The sequence below is a fragment of the Mya arenaria genome, chromosome 3, assembly GCF_026914265.1.
Source record: "Mya arenaria isolate MELC-2E11 chromosome 3, ASM2691426v1".
NCBI lineage: Eukaryota > Metazoa > Mollusca > Bivalvia > Myida > Myidae > Mya > Mya arenaria.
Genome location: NC_069124.1, coordinates 37,764,271 through 37,785,750, shown reverse-complemented (window position 1 = coordinate 37,785,750; position 21,480 = coordinate 37,764,271). Strand labels below are relative to the sequence as shown.

The following is a 21,480-nucleotide window of genomic DNA, read 5'->3' as shown; positions in this document are numbered from 1 at the left end:
ATTGTAATAAATACTAGACCGTATAGTTGTAACTGGCCTGTAAAAAGACAATTAAATACTGCCGTATTGCTCTAAAAAAAAAACAAAATGGTGGACTTTCTTTAACAAATTATGTTTATCTTTTTAGAGGATTATTCGTGTAATTAAAGTAAGAATCTTTTTTTGGTTTAACATTTATAAAATGTTGTATAAAATGCTTTCTTGACGGAAAAAAATAATGACAATAGCCGTTCAACTTGCCAGAGTACATGCAATGTTGACCTGTTGACTGCCAAGAGATTTGACAGGTGTGAACATTTTTTGTAAATAGCCTTGGGCTTTTGTCTTATACACTCGGCTGTAATAATAAATACTTCCAACTCTTTTGCAAATAAATGTTATTCCAAATAGAGGATTTATGTATGCATTACTTATTACAGGGCTGCCACCCGATGACTTGAAGTGGGAAAAGAACAAAAGCAATGCCTGGCCTTAACTGATGTACGAGGATCTTGTTGACTATTTGATACATGCAAAAGCATATGATGGAAAGGCCATGAAATCCTTTAGGTCGTTGTACGGATATAACTATGTACAAAATGGTTGGATGGGTGATATGTGGTCCATTGAATGTGAGGGTATGACTTACATAAAGGCCAAAATTTCGCCGAGTCAGCCAGGCGTAAGGCGCAAGGACTACAACTCATGGATTGCGGTTTCTAGTGAAAATACTGTTGAGACTGGCCATTGTTCTTGTCCAGCTGGCAATGCCCGATCGTGTGGTCACATATCAGCAATTATTTATGCAATTACACTGGCGTGGGCGAATGGTGTAGGTGCTGGATATAGTTTACGCTTGTTATGAAATGGAAATTTATTTTAGTAAGTGGTAGGAGCAGTTTTTGATTTGATTGAAAGTTGGGTTTTATTGTTATTTTATTATGATTAAAAAATGCAAATGGATGGCGATTGCATGGGTGTTAAAAATGATATTTATGGTTGAATAGATTGTCTTCAATTTATCTTCAAAACATTATTTCGGAAGAACGACAAATAAATTTAATAACTGTTCCCGATTTGTTTACGTTTTCCGATTGGTTACCTGTAATCATGTGCCGGAAATGTAAAATGTGTGGACCGGTAATTATGTGAATGGGAATAATTATGTTTTATTTTGTTTTGTTATGTTTACTGCATTGATAAACCATGAGGTAAGCTGTTTTCTTTAACTTAATCGATATCGGAATTAAATGTTCACCTAACTTTATTTGTTAATGTGTTGAAGGTGACATTAGTAAAATTTCATTACGATTGCCCCCGAGTTGTTTTATTTTTAGAACACTACACAGTGCGCACAAAATGATTGGTCGAGTAAGTCATATGATAAGATGTTTTCGCGGGAACTTCATAAATCTTACACTTTCATTAATTCAGTTTAAATAATTATAAGGATTTTTGTTTTCATATTGATTTCCTATTATATTGAGCTTTGTCAATTTTGATGTTGTTTTGTAAATATGTTCAATTACTTCTATTTCCTAACTTAAAAATTTCGTCTCATTTGTCAAGTTGAATTGTTACATTTTTCATATAAGTGAAAAAAACACACACAGTATTTTTAAAGATGCACTCTTAGTCCCAATTAATATTATTGTTTTGATTTTTCAAAATGGGTTGATAGATGTCAACAACACTGTTTCTTATGAAGGATCTTGAGTTCAATTTGCAAATAACAATGAACATAAAACATGGTTTTTCTGCCTTGTGATATTATAGTAGACCACAGTAAATCTTTTGACAATCACCAATCATTTAATATTTGTCATGCTTTCTGCTATTATAAACAGGGTTAAATTACAAGCTTGTTATCAGTAAACAATATTTTCAGTAAATGCATTATTTAGTAAGTAGTTATTGGTTTATCAGTCAATTTGACAATTACATATGTACTGGTTGATTTTAAATAAGAGTTTCACTTTAAAGATGCTCATTTAAAGATAATGAACAGACACACAAAAACTAGACACATTGGATACTAATTATATGAATTATTATTTGTTTGGGTGACCTCTGATTTGTTTTGGAGATATTCATAAATGGGTGTTTTTCTTTGCTGTCTCCAGTTTATTATACAATGTACATTTAAGGATTTTTATAATTGCTTTTATGGTATTTGTTAATTTAATGCAAATAAAAACACACTTTAAACTAGACACATTTGATACTAGTTATATAAATGAGTATTGTTTACATGTACTCTGATTTGTTATGAAGATATTAATAAAGTATATAACAAAATATTGTTCGTCATGTTATTATACATTTTGGACTTGATTTAGTATTTTTTTCCTGGTATATTTTCATTTAATGCACAAAGAAATTATTATAATTGTTCAGTATCACTTTCACACATTGTCCACTATTATTCTGTGCATATTTGGCCTATTTATGCTTATGTGCATTGTTGTATTTCAAAACCTATGTGAAAATAGAAACAGTATTATTTCTTTCATACATAGTCTGATACATATTCAGTTTGTATACATTATTTTTATCATATTTGAAAAATGTGCCATTGTCCAATAAGACACATGCTATTTTTGTGGTAATATCAGTGTCAACTAAAAACATCCATTTTCAACTCTTCTTTACCATGTAAATGAAGAAGTTAACATTTATAATTCCATTGACCAGATTTTTTTATGTTATTTGTCCAATTTCATATATTTTAGTATTAGTAAACAGCTAAAAACAAGGCATGTTATGTTTTAAATGCATTTCATCTAGTCATCAATGCTCACTATTTATATAACAGTTTAATTCTTATGTTCTATTTATTTTTGCAACTTTCAGACGAAATGATAATGTTTATTAAAGTACTACAAAAATTGTTAAATTCATGATGAATCCGCCCCATATAATGAGGAAACTTATTCTTCCTTTCAAGTTGTCATTCCAACATGGTGACGTGCCCCCCCCCCCCCCCCCCCCCCCCCCAAATGATTAGAACTGCAGTGTAGTACAAGAACCATAACTCTTTTTCAGCGAATTGCAGAGTTATTCCCTTTGTACCTTTTCCTGTCTGGAGCATAACTAGAAAACTACTGTTTGGAATTTCAATAAACATCATTCAATGGTAAAGCACAACGAGAGGAAGTGCAGTGCACAATAACTTTAGTTGTATTTCAGCTAATTACAGGATTATTGCCCTTTTCCGCTTTTTCTTGCCCAGAGCATTGCTTTAAAACTACTTATGGTATTGAAGTAAAACTTGGTATATGGATAGGTGGCAATGACAAAAGGTACAGTGCACAAGCACCCTAATTATGTCATGTTTATTAATGTACCACACCCCTAATGAAATCTTCAACTTGAAACTCTTCAATTTCAATGCTTGAGCCTATGTTGTTAAGCAAAATACTACAAATATTTTGAAAATTTCATGGATGCGGTTTGATGCACCATAATATGCTTGTTGGTCTTGACTATTCCTTGTTTTTCAACATATAACAAATGCATAAACTATTAAACGGCGCCCTCTGATGCTTTGCATCAATGGTCTTTCTTGTATTCAGCTTTGAATGCGGGAACCAATTGATGTACGCCTGTCGAAAAGTAGCATGGTACCTTTGAACGGTACTTGCAGTACCGTCCAAAAAGGCATCGGTCCATTGTTCAATGTTTGATATTTTGGACGTATTTGGTTTGGCTCTAAGCGCAATTTCGCCGTTCTGGCCTATTGATAATTGTTTCACATCATCTTGAGCGCTTACGGGTTTTTCTTGGTCTATTGGTTTATCAGTCAATTTGATGTGTGTTATACAATTGTATGTACTGGTTGATTTTAAATAAGAGTTTCACTTTAAAGATGCTCATTTAAAGATAATGAACAGACACACAAAAACTAGACACATTGGATACTAATTATATGAATTATTATTTGTTTGGGTGACCTCTGATTTGTTTTGGAGATATTCATAAATGGGTGTTATTCTTTGCTGTCTCCAGTTTATTATACAATGTACATTTAAGGATTTTTATAATTGCTTTTATGGTATTTATTAATTTAATGCAAATAAAAACACACTTTAAACTAGACACATTTGATACTAGTTATATAAATGAGTATTGTTTACATGTACTCTGATTTGTTATGAAGATATTAATAAAGTATATAACAAAATATTGTTCTTCATGTTATTATACATTTTGGACTTGATTTAGTATTTTTTCCTGGTATATTTTCATTTAATGCACAAAGAAATTATAATAATTGTTCAATATCACTTTCACACATTGTCCACTATTATTCTGTGCATATTTGGCCTATTTATGCTTATGTGCATTGTTGTATTTCAAAACCTATGTGAAAAATATTTTTGCAACTTTCAGACGAAATGATAATGTTTATTAAGGTACTACAAAAATTGTTAAATTCATGATGAATCCGCCCCATATAATGAGGAAACTTATTATTCCTTTCAAGTTGTCATTCCAACATGGTGACGTGCCCCTGCCCCCCCCCCCGAAATGATTAAAACTGCAGTGTAGTACAAGAACCATAACTCTTTTTCAGCGAATTGCAGAGTTATTCCCTTTGTACCTTTTCCTGTCTGGAGCATAACTAGAAAACTACTGTTTGGAATTTCAATAAACATCATTTAATGGTAAAGCACAACGAGAGGAAGTGCAGTGCACAATAACTTTAGTTGTATTTCAGCTAATTACAGGATTATTGCCCTTTTCCGCTTTTTCTTGCCCAGAGCATTACTTTAAAACTACTTATGGTATTGAAGTAAAACTTGGTATATGGATAGGTGGCAATGACAAAAGGTACAGTGCACATAAAGCACCCTAATTATGTCATGTTTATTAATGTACCACACCCCTAATGAAATCTTCAACTTGAAACTCTTCAATTTCAATGCTTGAGCCTATGTTGTTAAGCAAAATACTACAAATATTTTGAAAATTTCATGGATGCGGTTTGATGCACCATAATATGCTTGTTGGTCTTGACTATTCCTTGTTTTTCAACATATAACAAATGCATAAACTATTAAACGGCGCCCTCTGATGCTTTGCATCAATGGTCTTTCTTGTATTCAGCTTTGAATGCGGGGACCAATTGATGTACGCCTGTCGAAAAGTAGCATGGTACCTATGAACGGTACTTGCAGTACCGTCCAAAAAGGCATCGGTCCATTGTTCAATGTTTGATATTTTGGACGTATTTGGTTTGGCTCTAAGCGCAATTTCGCCGTTCTGGCCTATTGATAATTGTTTCACATCATCTTGAGCGCTTACGGGTTTTTCTTGGTCTATTGGTTTATCAGTCAATTTGATGTGTGTTATACAATTGTATGTACTGGTTGATTTTAAATAAGAGTTTCACTTTAAAGATGCTCATTTAAAGATAATGAACAGACACACAAAAACTAGACACATTGGATACTAATTATATGAATTATTATTTGTTTGGGTGACCTCTGATTTGTTTTGGAGATATTCATAAATGGGTGTTATTCTTTGCTGTCTCCAGTTTATTATACAATGTACCTTTAAGGATTTTTATAATTGCTTTTATGGTATTTATTAATTTAATGCAAATAAAAACACACTTTAAACTAGACACATTTGATACTAGTTATATAAATGAGTATTGTTTACATGTACTCTGATTTGTTATGAAGATATTAATAAAGTATATAACAAAATATTGTTCTTCATGTTATTATACATTTTGGACTTGATTTAGTATTTTTTTTCCTGGTATATTTTCATTTAATGCACAAAGAAATTATAATAATTGTTCAATATCACTTTCACACATTGTCCACTATTATTCTGTGCATATTTGGCCTATTTATGCTTATGTGCATTGTTGTATTTCAAAACCTATGTGAAAAATATTTTTGCAACTTTCAGACGAAATGATAATGTTTATTAAGGTACTACAAAAATTGTTAAATTCATGATGAATCCGCCCCATATAATGAGGAAACTTATTATTCCTTTCAAGTTGTCATTCCAACATGGTGACGTGCCCCTGCCCCCCCCCCCCCCCCCCGAAATGATTAGAACTGCAGTGTAGTACAAGAACCATAACTCTTTTTCAGCGAATTGCAGAGTTATTCCCTTTGTACCTGTCTGGAGCATAACTAGAAAACTACTGTTTGGAATTTCAATAAACATCATTCAATGGTAAAGCACAACGAGAGGAAGTGCAGTGCACAATAACTTTAGTTGTATTTCAGCTAATTACAGGATTATTGCCCTTTTCCGCTTTTTCTTGCCCAGAGCATTACTTTAAAACTACTTATGGTATTGAAGTAAAACTTGGTATATGGATAGGTGGCAATGACAAAAAGTACAGTGCACAAGCACCCTAATTCTGTCATGTTCATTAATGTACCACACCCCTAATGAAATCTTCAACTTGAAACTCTTCAATTTCAATGCTTGAGCCTATGTTGTTAAGCAAAATACTACAAATATTTTGAAAATTTCATGGATGCGGTTTTATGCACCATAATATGCTTGTTGGTCTTGACTATTCTTTGTTTTTCAACATATAACAAATGCATAAACTACTAAACGGCGCCCTTTGATGCTTTGCATCAATGGTCTTTCTTGTATTCAGCTTTGAATGCGGGAACCAATTGATGTACGCCTGTCGAAAAGTAGCATGGTACCTATAAACGGTACTTGCAGTACCGTCCAAAAAGGCATTGGTCCATTGTTCAATGTTTGATATTTTGAACGTATTTGGTTTGGCTCTAAGCGCAATTTCGCCGTTCTGGCCTATTGATAATTGTTTCACATCATCTTGAGCGCTTACGGGTTTTTCTTGGTCTAATAATTGAGCAAAATCGACATAGCTACCAGAAATAATCTTAGATTTAATGGAAGCCGATACTGAGTCTCCCGAATGGCTTTGTATGCTTGGCGACATATACATTGTTGCACCGGCTCTAAAGGTACATTAACTATGGGGGTTATACCTTGCTCACAATGTGCCCGATTCACCAAGGGCGTAGTAAACTCCGGGCTCTGGCTCTGGGAGGCCTGCATGTCGTAATACCTCATGGGTAGCGCGTCGCTGTATGATGTGGCACTAAATGTTGCGGCGCTTGTCAGTGCTCCTGACGGCTGAGCCACGTGGCTGGCAGGCGGTGCGTTCATGGTGTTCACCTGTGTGCACGTGGACTGTGTCCCTGTTACCGGCGTGGCAGTCTCGAACCTGGTGCGCTTGGCCATCCGCAGCTCGTATATGATTTCGCGAAGATCCGTCTCAGACATGTCAATAAATGGAAAAAGAAAATAGTAAACAAGGAAATTAGCCATTAGCGAGTAAATCTATTTTAACCACAGCTTATATTACTTACAGTTCTTATAGTTAATATTTATTTTATGACAAGACCGGAACCACTAAATCACTATTGCATAATAATTATACTACTCCCACACAGTTATAAATTTTAATTTCCCCTGAGCTGAAAAGATGCATATTGAAGTCAAGTATTGAAAACAAAAACCCGAATGATAGAACGCGTCCTCTCAGCTCAGATAATTATGCGGGAGCTATCATTACCATTCTGTTTTAGATACAGCTTTACAATAACAAACCAAGGTATAGTTACGTATTATACCGGTGACCACGTACGCTCTGTCAAAAACAGCTGAGCAAATATCGATCATGACTAGACATATGAAACCAATAATAATATGAAGCCGATAAATATTTTGCTGATACTGACATATCACTTATAAAATTAATTTTGACGAAGCAATATATTTATATCAAATAGTTGTAATATAAATTATCATTAAATGACGATGAAATTAATTCCATAACTTTTAACACACCTTGTATTGACGATGGCTTGATTCGAAAGAAAGCTTTACCACAAAGGATTAATACTTGTAAAGCGAGAATTTAGTAAGTGAGTAGTAAAGCCCTCCTTATTATTCGATTAGTCGGGCTAAAACGTATAAAACAATGTGTAAATTCTCTGTGAATATTTTAAACGATTGTTAAACCTCATCTATGATACACTGCTCACCTGGTACAGCCCAGTCATCAACAGTGAGTTGTCGCCCATAGCCATCTGGTCACCTAGCCAACTCTACTGCATGGGGCATCACTTCCGGTTGGATGACTGGACAATTCCGGTACCATAAATGTTGAAAGTGCTGAACCATTGAATTGATGCAGTCACTTTTTCAATAAAAAGTTTACGAAAACAAATAGTAAAAACTATAATGATTTTTTCTTGATGTATTTCTTAAAACAACAGAAAAAGCCTGTTTGCAATTTTTGGTATTCTAAAATTCAATATTTTATTGATTATTAATACGAAGACTATTTTTTTCTCTTACACAATTATTGATTTCATTCACATAAGAGTACATAATTCATTTTTTCCATTTTATTGTAATTTATATAAAGTGACCTATTTAGAGAAAATAGTTTAAGCTTGACTAATCATGGGGAATGATCCAAATAGTGCAAATAGTGCCATAGCTAAAATGTAAAAGAGATGTTTTGGGTCTAAACTCATTCTAATACACACGAAGAAAGCAAAATTAAACTTGCCTTTCGTTGATGTTTCCATTGCAGCTGCATTGGGCGAAGGTGGATACGTCGTGGGTGTGTGTCAATGAATCGTGGTGAGAGCACTCATATCTAAAATCGTTCAACAGTAAAATTCAGATAAGGCTGACATTCTTGTAAATATTTCGCTATTGAACTGTTTAGGTGGTTTCTTTGAATGAGCCAGTGTACTGCATGATTTGTTTCACAACCAGCAAGTGAAAGAAAAGCGAAAACTCAATGGAAACAGTTACGCATAGTCCAACACAATATTAAATCCAAGCACAACACAAAAGAAATGCCTGGAAACAGACATATCGCGATAGTACGATGATGAAAACACGACAGTACGATGATAAAAACGCGAAAGCACGATGATGAAAACGCAATAGTACGATGATAACACGACAGTACGATAATGAAAACACGACAGTACGATGATGAAAACACGATAGTACGATGATGAAAACGCGATAGTACGATTATGAAAACACGACAGTACGATGATGAAAACGCGAAAGTACGATTATAAAAACGCGACAGTACGATACTACAATGTTGAAAACGCGAAATCACGAAACTACAGTGGTAAAAACGTGACAGTACGATGGTGAAATCGTATTATCATCATAGTACTGACGTATTATTGCATTTTCGTTATCGTAATGTCGCGTTTTCACCATCATCGTTTTGTGATTTCGCGTTTTCATCATCGTAATTTCGAGTATCGCGTTTCAGATCAACATATTCACAGGCGATTGCCCTAATGGCATTCCGTAGTTTACTGCGTGTACTCGACGCACGCCTCCAGCACTTAGTGGGCTAGACTGTTATACTGAAGCGTACGTCTTCTGGTTGTGGCGGTGCGCGAGGATATAATTTAGGGTTCAATGTGTTGCAAGTTTTGGGAAATTTTCATCCATTTGATCATACGTTGTCATTCCACTAAATTACTAAAGCAGTTTCGATGTACATTTTTTGTTTTCAAAAATACAAGGAAGAAATCGCATCTCTCCACCCAACATGTAGCATGCTGACGAATTAGCTCAAAGAGAACTTATTCATTCATCATACATGCCATATCCCCCGGTTGGGGGAAAATCCCCCGAAATTTCGAACCATCCCCTGGTTCCCCGTTGGAGTATAAACATCCTCCAGAATTAAAGATTATGAAAATCCCCTGGCATGGGACTCAAATCCCCTGGAATTCTGAACAAAATCCCCTATGGCATGTATGATTCAGGATTAGATTTAATGACAAGTTCTTGATACAAAACCAGCCTCAAGTCATCATTGGGAATAAAACTAACTCTCCTAAAACGCTTTTATAATAAATAATAAATGGTACTTGGGGTGTGCACCTAATACCGACATTGGCCGCATCCCAACTCTGTGTAATATCATGTTCTGTCATCTCATGTGTATGCTTATCGTTTAAATACCTATGTTTATCTAAAAATAACATAAAATGATGTCTGTTTATATTTTAAATTACCAAATGTAACCTGTTAATTTTATGTTTATCTTAAAAACATGTTTACAAAATAATATTGTGGTATTTTTAAAACTTTCAAGTACGTTCATCTTTAAGACCCTCAAAAGCATACATTAAACAAAAGGCTCATCCCTGCAAGAGGCCAACGAGGGCCTAGGCTCTACTCGCATGGCTTATTTGGTCATTTCCTATCCAGAGAATGTACTCTGCAGTTTGTTAGAATAGAGTTATGGTGCATGTACACTGCACTTCATGTCTTATGTTCATTGAATGAAGTTTAAATACACTCTATCCAGCGGTTTTTAAATTATGATCCGAACAAGGAAGATTGCAATGGACTGACCGACTACAGTCACTGACCAAATGAATGACCAACCACAGTTGACACTGACCAATTGACTGACCAACCACAGTTGACACTGACCAAATGACTTACCAACCACAGTTGACCCCGCCACAGTCATTGTCGCCTTCCTATACGCATCAAGGGAAATTCCTGAATAAAACATATTTGTGAATTGAAAAAATAGTGTAAAAGACATTATTAAAATCACATTACATGAGCAAAGTGTTATATTTTTTCACATGTTATGGTACTTACCACGTGTTTTGAATGTGGCATTCAAAATATGTCATTTAGTCATACATAAACACCTAAATTTATATGTGTGAAATGCGTGTCAATGGTCGGCCGAAAAGGAAAAGGCCGAACTGGACCAGGCCAAAATTGTACATGGGCCGGGTTGATTGACCCAACACAGCCATTGGTCCCTATGGCATGCATGTCATATTGACTTAGTATAAACACACAACAAACTATATCAAGTATGTGACAAGAATAGTTAAATCTCATAGAATTTCCAACGCTGGAGTTAAACGAAAAAGAATGAAAAAAGTCTTCCTTGTTTAAACTGCCAGGTGGCGAATTATAAGCACGCACTAGCGGATTTAGAGGGGGGCGCATCCGGCGCGCGCCCCCTCTAAAATCGTCAAAGTTTACTTTTTATGTCAATTTAGGAGATAAAAAATAATAAAATACGCCCATAATGCATCATTTCCAACTACAAATTGTTAATTTTTCTTGATTGCTTAACCCCCAATCCATATGCAAACAGTTTATGCCATACACTTTCGGTTCAGAGGGAGGGGTGCATGTCAAAAGGTTGCGCCCCTAAGCTACGCCCCCTCTAACGTTGATTCCTGGATCCGCCCCTGGCACGAGTAATTCGTACGCATATGAATGTAAAGGTATTCAACTTTGGGGAACAGATACGTTTACATCGATTCAATAAATTGTGAAAAATTACAGAATTAAATTTTAATTGCGAAAGTTATCTGTTACTATGCAATTTCATCATATGAATGATCAATTTGTTATTATTTGTCTTCAAAGAACATAGCTATGTAATATACATTGGTACAAATTGATAAAGTAAGTATACATGAATCATGAAAATGATGTTTTCTATACATCTTTGTTGATGAGTTTTTTGGTGATGAGACACGACATCTAGTGCGAGACAAACCTGTAAATCAGGATGACAAACGGGCAGAGGTTTTTGAGTTTTCCCCAAAAGGAGGGTTTTATCTCAGTTTTTCAGCCAGTCGACCATGTCTGTAAGCTTCATTTTTGGGCATTTTGTTACCTAGACATAATTTGCTCATGTTGCAAGTTCATGTTGAATGTGTTAATCGGTTTCACAAGTGCTTCACTGATTGAGAATTCCAATATAATACCATTGAAAAGTATTGATTTCTCTAATAGGTTATACATGTAATAGAGTGGTATTCTGGGAACAGTAATTTTCATTTCCCATTTTTGTGATTTTCAATGTAATATTTTTTAACTTTACATACAATGTCTTTTTAGATATATTTAACAAATGTGTACATTCAAGTTTTATATATTGCATGTATGCAGGCGCGTTGCTGCCATCTCATGAGTACGCGGCTGAATGATTCTGACCAAAAAAATCAAAAAAAAAATCAAAAAAATCAGCCAATGTGGAGGTATGCGTACTTGACTACATGATCCTAAAACTGTTCACTTTCAAGTAGTAAATAAAGCACCTCAGAAAGCACAGAATGCACCAGATTGCACCGTGGTTTTCAAAAGAATCTGAGGGGGGGGGGGGGGCACGCCCAATACTTCACTTGCACAATTATGAATCCACATGAATAGAGGGCTAGCTACGCCCCTGGTATGGTTCATAAATACATCAGATAGCTTCAATTTGTAACTATTGTTTGGTCAGAAAATGTCATTAAAACAAAGGAATTAGTTCTAGTATTTTCAAGACAAAAAAAACTTCCTGGAGCAGGCAGTACTCACAAAGTTCACATTGCTTGCTTTGACTATGACAAAGGACGTGCCACTGAAGAAAACGCTGAGGGGCATAACTGTCCTCACTGAGCATGTATATGAGATCCTCTTGCTGGAAGAAGGGTCAGGGCACTGTTCCAGGTCATCAGCTTCCATAGATTTCTTCTGTATAATACTGTTATATGCACCTGAAAAGCTTTAAAATTAAAGAGAAAATTATTTAAGGATATTCAAAAATCTCAATATATTAAGATCATTTGTCATGAAAAAGTAATATTATGTTATTATGATAGTCTAATGAGCAATTAAGTCTAAAGAGCAATTAATAGCTGAAGCAATCCTAGAATGCTTAAAGTTATCTCCTTAAATAGGTGTATAAAAGATGTGTTTACCCTGAAAACTTTCTTGTGTTTACAGCTGCAGTGTTATATGAGTCAGAGGACATTGACACACTGGAGCCTGGTTGTTAACAACATTTGGACCTGAAGGTAAATCCTTTGTTTTACGTGTGTATTATAATTATTGTAAGGACATCATGTATCCATAGTTGATACACTTCATGTATTTTGTATTCTAAGTCTAATAAACAGAAGTAACAAAATGTATGTGTTCTGAATTTTAATGACATCGATACGCACAATAATATAACATCATAACCAATTGTGTTTTAAAAGCAAAAAAGGCGATGTAAGACGAAGAAGCACTCACTGCGCACAGAACAGCTATTCAGTTTTGTGTACAATAAAGAATGACCCCTATCAACACTTCACCCAAGATCAATTCCACAGAACGTTACAAGAATGTTTCAAGAGCACCTGTGTATAAATGACATGGTAGATTTAGCGCCGGTAATACGGAGTGTACACCTCGTGGGCGGCCGAAGTACAAGGATTGCAGGACAGTGAAATCTGTGCAGAACATCATCAACTGTGACAGACGACGTACCGTTCAAGAAGTTGCTGAGGTGGCCGGTATAAGTAAGTCTACAGCAGGGGCGGATCCAGGAATCAACGTTAGAGGGGGCGTAGCTTAGGGGCGCAACCTTTTGACATGCACCCCTCCCTCTGAACCGAAAGTGTATGGCATAAACTGTTTGCATATGGATTGGGGGTTAAGCAATCAAGAAAAATTAACAATTTGTAGTTGGAAATGATGCATTATGGGCGTATTTTATTATTTTTTATCTCCTAAATTGACATAAAAAGTAAACTTTGACGATTTTAGAGGGGGCGCGCGCCGGATGCGCCCCCCTCTAAATCCGCTAGTGTACAGCACAACGCATTCTTACACCGGACTGGAGTATGTCATACGTGAGCGCTCGTTGGGTCCCTAGACTACTTACAGTGGAAGAAAAGGATGTTCGGGTCAGAGCATCATGAACTTTCTTTCAAAAAGTTGAAAGAGATCCATCCTACCTCTCGGGAATTATAACAACATACGAGACTGATTGATAATAACCAGGTGCTTGATATGCAACCTCTGAAATGAGGTGAAATTGCAACTGTCCAAGAACTACTGCTGTCCCAGCACTACTGCTGTCCCAGCACTACAGCTGTCCAAGAAATACGTACAGCTGTCCAAAAACAACTGCTGTCCCAGCACTACAGCTGTCCGAAAACTACAGCTGTCTGAGAACTACTGCTGTCCCAGAACTACTGCTGTCCTAGAACTACTGCTGTCTGAGAACTGCAGCTGTCAGAGAACTACTGCTATCCGAGAACTTCTGCTTTCCGAGAACTTCTGCTGTCCAAAAACTACTGCTGTCTGAGAACTACTGCTGTCTGAAAACTACAACTGTCTAAGAACTACTGCTGTCTGAGAACTTCTGCTGTCTAAAAACTACTGCTGTCTGTGAACTACTGCTGTCTAAAAACTACTGCTGTCCAAAAACTACTGCTGTCCAAGAACTACTGCTGTCTGAGAACAACTGCTGTCCATAAACTACTGCTGTCAATAAACTACTGCTGTCAAAAAACTAATGCTGTCCGAGAACTACTGCTCTCCAAGAACTACTGCTGTCCGTGCACTACTGTTTTCCCAGAACTACTGCTGTCCAAGAACTTCTGCTGTCCGAGAACTACAACTTTCAAAAAACTAATGCTGTCCACGAACTATTGCTGTCCGAGAACTTCTACTGTCCAAAATCTACAGCTGTCCAAGAACTACTGCTGTCCAAGAACTTCTGCTGTACAGATCAACAGCAAGGAATATTGTTTCTGCTGAAAGGCTTATCTGATAGTTTTTGAATAGTGGAGTTTGTCCAGGCCATAATCTTAGATAAATATGAAATTCAATTCCATTTATTGAAACATACTTTAAAATTTAATTCTCAAGCCTGGCCATTACACATTGCAGACAATAAACTTCTTAGTGCTGTTTTGTGTTTTCCCTGAATGAAGCATTTGCTTGAAATTTCAGATGTTCTGAGCCAGAAAATGACTTTACTTCAATCGGCCATTAAAAATAGGTTGTTTTTTTTGCTGCATTAATGATGTTTTGTTATCAATCTTATTGTCTTCTTTGTCTTAAAATAATCCTGTTATCTGGCAGATATACCATCAACCCTCATATACACAACTGCAACATTAAGTTGCCTATGTTGTACTTCATTTTGTCGGTCGAGAAGGTTATATTTAGTGTGTGCGATACTAAGGTCTTTGAAGTCTTTTTCAGTTTTGTGGGATTTTCGTCCAGACCATGAAGCACACATGCCATCTAAAATAAAAACATCAATAATATGATGTGTTTGTACTGCCCAGTGAATCATTCTCTTTGTGTATTACTCTTCAGACCATTTTTCTTATGACCAGAGACTATTTTGGAAATTTGACTGGGTGTACTCACTGATGTAACTGGCATTGTATCATTTTGTGTAGAATATCTAGTAGAGGTCAATATTTTTCTTTTCTTTTGTGCTATGAATGACCTTACTCGGCCATTTATATTTTTATTTCTTTTTATCGGGTTTTGTCAGTAGATCTCCTGGAACTTATTTGCTTTATTATCGTACATGTTCTTGCAAGGTACGCCTTTGGTTGTCCAGTTAGCGCAGTGGTTAGCACACTCACATTGCACCTAGGCGACCTGGGCTTGATTCCCTGCCTGAGCCCATGTGCGTCTGTATTGTTGTTACCTAGCCAGAAAAGTTGGTTTCCTCCGGGTACTCCGGTTTTCCCAACAACTTACACCCAGTAAAGAATAAACAAAGTGTGACACTGTTTGGTATGATTTATTGAGAAGGTGCATAAACTTTAATACCAAAATTACAAATAATCTTTTTGTACATTCTAGATTTTCTTCCACATACTTCTAAGCAGAGGACAACCAAGTGACATGCGACAGATGTCCAACAGACAACACCGGCAGGCAGTCGGCGGACAGCATGTAGAAAAGCAAATACCATCTTGATTATTACAATGAGTATTGTGCAATATGATATTATCAAAACTATAAACAAATCCTACAAATGGTCTGTAGCCATTCTTGAACTGTTGAATTACAATTTGTTTTATTTATCTCTCCTTATATTGGTGTTGTTAATTCAAGCCACCAACAGCAGCATACAGCCACTGACCAGATTAAAGGAAAGACTGTGATCTCATCCTGAGGTGTACATGCTATTTTCCACAAGGTGTGCTGAGAGACGTTATCAGACACAACCTCAGATGGCTCATGAGGAAGACTCCCAGCCTAGTGAGGTTCTCTCCCCTCTGACACAGTCCAGTGGCTCATGAGGAAGTTTCCCAGTCTAGTGAGGTTCTCTCCCCTCAGACACAGTCCGGTGGCTCATGAGGAAGTTTCCCAGTCTAGTGAGGTTCTCTCCCCTCAGACACAGCCTGTTGGCTCATAAGGAAGATTCCCAGTCTAGTGAGGTTCTCTCCCCTCAGACACAGCCCGGAGGCTCATGAGGAAGACTCCCAGCCTAGTGAGGTTCTCTAGCCTCAGACACAGTCCGGTGGCTCATGAGGAAGACTCCCAGTCTAGTGAGGTTCTCTCCCCTCAGACACAGCCCGGAGGCATATGAGGAAGACTCCCAGCCTAGTGAGGTTCTCTCCCCTCAGACTCAGTCCGGTGGCTCATGAGGAAGATTCCCAGTCTAGTGAGGTTCTCTCCCCTCAGACACAGTCCGGTGGCTCATGAGGAAGACTCCCAGCCTAGTGAGGTTCTCTAGCCTCAGACACAGCCTGTTGGCTCATGAGAAAGATTCCCAGTCTAGTGAGGGTCTCTCCCCTCAGACACAGCCCGGAGGCATATGAGGAAAATGCCCAGCCTAGTGAGGTTCTCTCCCCTCAGACACAGTCCGGTGGCTCATGAGGAAGATTCCCAGTCTAGTGAGGTTCTCTCCCCTCAGACACAGTCCGGTGGCTCATGAGGAAATTACGCAGCCTAGTGAGGTTCTCTTCCCTCAGACACAACCCGAAGGCATATGAGGAAAATGCCCAGCCTAGTGAGGTTCTCTCCCCTCAGACACAGTCCGGTGGCTCACGAGGAAGTTTCCCAGTCTAGTGAGGTTCTCTCCCTTCAGACACAGCCCGGTGGCTCATGAGGAAGACTCCCAGCCTAGTGAGGTTCTCTCCCCTCAGACACAACCCGGTGGCTCATGAGGAAGACTCCCAGCCTAGTGAGGTTCTCTAGCCTCAGACACAGCCCGGTGGCTCATGAGGAAGACTCCCATCCTAGTGAGGTTCTCTCCCCTCAGACACAGCCCGGAGGCTCATGAGGAAGACTCTCAGCCTAAACCTCTAGCCTCAGACACAGCCCGGTGGCTCATGAGGAAGACTCCCAGCCTAGTGAGGTTCTCTAGCCTCAGACACAGCCGGACGCTCATGAGGAAGACTCCCAGCCTAGTGAGGTTATCTAGCCTCAGACACAGCCTGGTGGCTCATGAGGAAGACTCCCAGCCTAATGAGGATCTCTAGCCTCAGACACAGCCTGGTGGCTCATGAGGAAGACTCCCAGCCTAATGAGGTTCTCTCCCCTCAGACACAGCCCGGTGGCTCATGAAGAAGACTCCCAGCCTAGTGAGGTTCTCTCCACTCAGACACAGCCCGGTGGCTCATGAGGAAGACTCCCAGCCTAGTGAGGTTTTCTAGCCTCAGACACAGCCTGGTGGCTCATGAGGAAGACTCCCAGACTATTGAGTTTCTCTCCCCTCAGACACAGCCCGGAGGCTCATGCGGAAGACTCCCAGCCTAGTGAGGTTTTCTAGCCTCAGACACAGCTCGGAGGCTCATGAGGAAGACTCCCAGTCTAGTGAGGTTCTCTAGCCTTTGACACAGCCTGGTGGTTCATGAGGAAGACTCCCAGCCTAGTGAGGTTCTCTCTCCCTTAGACACAGCCCGGTGGTTCATGAGGAAGAGTGTGGTTTTCTCTTTCTCATACATTTACAAATGGTTTTAATTTGGAATTCTAATTTGCTCCAATGAAGACCAAGCCTGGAGATTTGTCAGACCACAGGAGGACCATCGGTATCATGAACTATTGTGATGCATATCTTTAACTATTATATTCTTCAGATGTGCAGAGGGTTATGTAGGCGACCCAACTGAGGCTGGGGGTTCATGCTGACGCAAGGAGGAGGAGGTGGACAGCCATCCCAATGTGGTTGTCTCCCCTGATTGAGTGGAGGGGCCAGATTAAACCTCATGTGTTGTTTATCAGGTAGGAATTGGCAGGTTTAAGACCTTTAATGGACAGAGTTCCTAGCTCTAACTGATTGTGCAAACACGAATCCTCGCTACTCTACTGACCTTGTACGAGATGACATTGGCAGATTCTGCTTAATTTTACTTGTTGAATAAAAAGAATGGGAAGCTTTAAAAAAGATTATTAAAGTGCAATGTTTTAATCATGATAATGGAACTAAATGATGTTCAGCATTATTCTGTATAAGGTAACTTTTGCAATCAATGTACTGTTATGTCACATTAAAGAGTGTAAAAAAACATGTGCTAAACTTCCCTACAGTTTTAACACTAATTCTAATGATTGTTAAAATATTTTTTGTGGAACAAAAAGTTGTAACCTGGATGTAAATTCAAAACCTCGCAAATTTTAGACCTCACCAAAACAGGAGATTTCAAGAAATTGAAGAAAAAGGATGTTGCAAAATTAAAACGATATACATTAGATTAATTTTGGATTTGTTGCTTTTGGCTCAGATAATCGTTAACTTAACAATATTGACTTCTTACACCAAGGTTGTTGCCTCCCCCAAGTGTGCAATGACCAGACAAGGATTGAGGTAGATCCCGTGCTCTGTTGTCATTAGCTCAGGGGAGAGGTATTTTGATGACATTGATGGTAAAAACATATGTATAGCAAAATTGCATTTAAAGAGACTAGACACACTAGCTGATACCAATGAAAGAAAAAAAGAAAATTGTCAAAAACTTATATAAATAGATATTATTGTGTACACTCTTTGTATCTTTCTGACTATAAATGTATCACATTGCTTTAATGACACATTTATCTTTTGCAGTTTTTGCAAATTTTTCCATTTCTCAAATTTACTGGGTTTGTCTACCAGCTAAAATCTAGTAAACTAAAAATAGCATCAGTATATGTATCTGTACTTATCACATGACTTTTACATGCTAAATACACACACTCGAAACTGTTAAGCCATTATGCACTATTTTTAAACAGGTAAACTCAGCTGTGACAGTGACAAAGTATTCTTTTAATCATGGAATATTAGTAAAATGATGTATTTCAGCCTCATACTAGTTCTTTTTTATAAGTCTAGGTTTGTTTTGAGGTAATACTGTATTTGCTGAATTTGGGACCATCTGGTGTCTGGTCCCTTTAATGTCAAAATGCTAAAAGTGTCAACATTTGTAAAGGTCAAGTTTAATGTTCTAAGAGCAAATATAAGAACTGAAATGTTAATAATTAACTTGTCTGTCAAAGTATGGTCATAGCCTTTGTGTCATTGGCATCAGTATAATGTACAAACTTAAACCTTGGCCATGACTCAAAAACAAGTCAATTAAGGTATTTGACCTTGGTACACATGTTGAATGTAACTTGGTACACATGTTGAATGAAGCTTGGTACACATGTTGAATGTACCTTGGTACACGTGTTGAATGTAGCTTGGTACACATGTTGAATGTACCTTGGTACATATGTTGAATGTACCTTGGTACACATGTTGAATGCAACCATGTACACATGTTGAATGTACCTTGGTACACATGTTGAATGTAACTTGGTACACATGTTGAATGTAACTTGGTACATATGTTGAATGTAACTTGGTACATATGTTGAATGTAACTTGGTACATATGTTGAATGTACCTTGGTACACATGTTGAATGTAACTTGGTACACATGTTGAATGTAACTTGGTACACATGTTGAATGTAACTTGGTACACATGTTGAATGTAACTTGGTACATATGTTGAATGTAACTTGGTACACATGTTGAATGTAACTTGGTACATATGTTAAATGCAACTTGGTTGACATGTTGAATGTACCTTGGTACACATGTTGAATGTACCTTGGTACACATGTTGAATGTAACTTGGTACATATGTTGAATGTACCTTGGTACACATGTTGAATGTAATTTGGTACACATTTTGAATATTACTTGGCACACATGTTGAATGTAGCTTGGTACATAAGTTGAATGCAACTTGGCTGACATGTTAAATGTGACTTGGTTGACATGTTGAATGTACAGTCAAACCTGTATTAAGTTGCCACCTTTGGGAAAAAGTAAAAGTGGCTGCTTACTACAGGTGGCCACTCAGGTTGGACTTTTCTGACACTTTGGCTTTGTTCAAACAGAGGTCGATTATGTATCTTTACCACCACCTCACCCCACAATCAGTATCATCAGTATCATTAAAGAAGGTTGAATACAAATGTAGAAAAAACAACTTTATTGCAAAATTACAAATATAATGCAATATATAAAAGCTAATACATAGTATAAACAAACAAAAAACACAAAAAATCAGTCCGCACAACTACATGTACATTTTTAAGTTAAATTTTTAAAGTAAACATTCATTTTTGTTTGCTTGCCTTCTGTCTCTAATTTAAAGTGCATTTACATGTCCCTCTGTGAGTCAAAAACCATGATTACACAAGTTCATTGAGTCCTCGTTACCTGTAATTTTCCTCTGTGTTTTAGTGTTTGGATTTCAATTGTTAGCATAAGCCAGGAACTGATTTGAGTCCATCCACAGTACTTCTTGCACTACGGCCATTTTCTAATAATTTAATACACTCAACATGTTCTTTTAGAGTCAAACACTTCTGATTTATTTTATTGTCAGCCATAACCAAAATTAAAAAGAATATCATGAACAATGCAATCTAAGTATCCGTTCGTAGAAATATAAAGCCGAGCACTTTGAAAATTAAAACGGAAATGTGTATTGGCAAACATTACTTCCGGAAGTGTCAAGGGATTAGTGGCCGCTTAATGCACGTACTATATATAGTAAAAACCTATGGGGGAATTTGGAGTGGCCCGATTAAGCAGGTGACCCTTTAAACCAGGTTTGACTGTACCTTGGTACACATGTTGAATGTAACTTGGTACACGTGTCGAATGTAATTTGGTACACATGTTGAATGTAATTTGGTACACATGTTGAATATGTAACTTGGTTCACATTTTGATAATAACTTGGTACACATGTTGAATCAGGGTTTCGACCAACTTTAAAAGTATTTAAATTTAAGGCTGCTGGATGAAAAGTCCTTAAATTTGCAAAATAAATCCTGAAAACTACTTGATTTTTTTTGCCTTGAAAAGTGCTTGTATTTTTAGAAAGAGTCCTTAAGTATCCTTATTCTGCTCCAAAAGGAGTGTCTGTAATAAAAAAAAATCATCTTAACAAAAATAGTTTAGTTTTAGTGGCTGCTTCGCTAGTTACTCTTGGCTTTTTGAATCTGTTGGCTTGGGTTTAATATTCAGATTTATTTTATTATTATGGGTAGTTGTAGAAATGTATTTGCTTTTTGGTCATATAAAGTTTTGGTGTGTAACTTGGTGTGGAGTCTTCAAACTTGGTATGCACATTGGCAACAGCCAGGGAAGATGACCCCTAATATGT

General features: G+C 37.2%; 1 long non-coding RNA gene across 1 annotated transcript in view; it reads left to right on the top strand.

The window, feature by feature from the left end:
* LOC128228654 (uncharacterized) overlaps positions 1 to 18,198 on the top strand; it is a 34,070-nt gene extending 15,872 nt beyond the window's left edge. The window contains exons 2-3 of the long non-coding RNA XR_008259961.1: positions 12,811 to 12,881; positions 17,910 to 18,198. This is a non-coding gene — a long non-coding RNA (uncharacterized LOC128228654). The remainder of the gene's footprint in view (positions 1 to 12,810; positions 12,882 to 17,909) is intronic.
* Positions 18,199 to 21,480: the final 3,282 nt, after the last annotated feature.